Source organism: Gekko japonicus, unplaced genomic scaffold, assembly GCF_001447785.1.
Source record: "Gekko japonicus isolate JY-2015 unplaced genomic scaffold, Gekko_japonicus_V1.1 scaffold277, whole genome shotgun sequence".
Lineage (NCBI taxonomy): Eukaryota > Metazoa > Chordata > Lepidosauria > Squamata > Gekkonidae > Gekko > Gekko japonicus.
The window spans coordinates 473,521-475,990 of NW_015168055.1; positions in this window are offsets into that span (position 1 = coordinate 473,521).

Consider the following 2,470-nt stretch of genomic DNA (forward strand, 5'->3'; position numbering starts at 1 on the left):
GGATTACCAGCTCGTAGGGCCACTGTAGCGTTGATTGCAGCTCCCGCACTGAGTGAGGAGATCAAAGCCCCGAACCGGTCTCCTCCGAGACCTTATCGGTGCCAATCTCGACTCTCCTCTTGGGATCCAATGCTTGCCAGCACTTCCTCTGCCTGAGGAAGGTTGCGTTGGGATGTTATCTAGTCCACACTGTCAAAAGTGGCCCTCGTCCGTCCCGAGCGATTTCGGGACGCATCAAGCCTCCATTTTCCCTGACCAGAAGCCAAAAGGCGTAACTTCTCTGATGTGAGGGGACATGTGAGGAGGAAACTGAAAGGAAAAGTAGAAAGGGTCAAAAACACTGGGGAAGCTTGGAGACTATTTAAAACTACAATCCTAGAAGCTCAGAAAAAATATATACCGCAGGTTAGGAAAGGCAGAAATAGGTATAGAAAAAAGTCTGCATGGTTAACAAAGTAATGGAAGCTGTAAAAGGTAAGAAGAATTCCTTTAAGCCAGCGGTTCTCAAGCTGTGGGTCACGACCCCTTTGGGGGTCGAACGACCCTTTCACAGGGGTCGCCTAGGACCATTGTAAAACACAAATTTTCGATGGTCTTGTTTTTGTGATTAATCACTATGCTTTAATTATGTTCAATTTGTAACAATGAAAATACATCCTGCATATCAGATATTTACATTACGATTCATAACAGTAGCAAAATTAAAGTTATGAAGTAGCAACAAAAATAATTTTATGGTTGGGGGGTCACCACAACATGAGGAACTGTATTAAAGGGTCGCAGCATTAGGAAGGTTGAGAACCACTGCTTTAAGCGGTGGAAGGCTAGCCTCAGTGAGTTTGATAAAAGGGAGCACAGGCTGTGGCAAATAAAATGCAAGTCTGTGATCAGGCAGTCAAAAAGGGAATATGAGGAGCATATCGCAAAAAACATAAAGACCAACAATAAAACTTTCTTCAAACACATGAGAAGCAGGAAACCAGCCAGGGAGGCAGTGGGGCCCTCGGATGACCAAGGGGTAAAAGGAGCACTGAAGGATGATAGGGAAATGGCTGAGAAGCTGAATGCATTTTTTGCCTCTGTCTTCACTGTGGAAGATGAGAAATACTTGCCCACTCCAGGAGTGCTGATTTTGGGAGGAGTGTTGAAAGACCTGAGTCAGATTGAGGTGACGAGAGAGAAAGTCCTATGACTGATAGACAACTTAAAAACTGATAAATCACCAGGCCTGGATGGCATATATCTGTGAGTTCTGAAAGAACTCAAATGTGAACTTGTGGATCTCCTGACAAAAATATATAATCTTTCATTAAAATCTGCTTCAATTCCTGAGGACTAGCTAATGTCACTCCCATCTTCAAAAAGGGTTCCAGAGGAGATCCAGGAAATTACAGGCCAGTCATTCTGACGTCAATACCGGGTAAATTGCTGGAAACCATTATTAAGGAGAGAATTAGTAGGCACATAGATAAACAAAAACTATTGAGGCAGACTCAGCATGGGTCTGACCCCCCACCCTGCCCGGGGCCCATGGAACACCTGCATAGGGGCAGGTGGTACTCATCTGGCCCCACCCTTCATCTACTCCCAGTAACATGATAAATGAGTGGGGAATAATCTCCTGCACAGTTGCAGTTGGCCTCTTCTCCTGGGGACAACTCTCCAAGAAAGGGATGTGTCAGTCCGTGACCAGGGCAATATGAGCTTTCAGCTCGGGAGGATTCGCTCCTGACCAGTGATCACTTTGCCATCAGGTGGGCCAGGGAACACGGGTGGTGGAAACCATTATTAAGGAAAGAATTAGTAGGCACATTGATGAACAAAACCTATTGAGGCAGACTCAGCATGGGTTCTGTAGGGGAAGATCTTGTCTCACTAGCCTGTTAGTGTTCTTTCAGGGGGTGAACAAACAGGTGGACAAGTAGGACCCAATAGATGTTGTTTACCTTGACTTCCAAAAAGCTTTTGATAAAGTTCCTCATCAAAGGCTTCAGAGAGAAGGTTTTATTGTATTTAGCCGTAGGCCATTACAAACCACAGACAGAGAAGAATGCAATAAAACATAAAAATTGTATAAAATAAGATAGTCCAAACATTATAAATCCATAAAACCGAGGTTATGAACAGTTAATTAATTCACAACATACCCACTAAAATCAGTATTAGCTAGGCGCAGCATTGGCCCGTATTTTCCTTGCAGCCAAGGCAAATAGAGCCATTCTATTGGATACATCGGCATTGGCATCGGCTAGCAAAAATATAATCTTCTCTGGGACTGAGTAAAAGCTTAAAACTGATAAAATACCAGATTAAAAAATTGACCTTAAAAAATTGATCTTAAATGATTTAAACCAGATAGCAGACTGTGATTTTAAAATTAAGTGTGGAGAGGGGAAGGGAAAAAAAATTGTAAGCCGCTCTGAGACACCTATGGGTAGTGAAGGGCGGGGTATAAATCCAATCTCCTCCT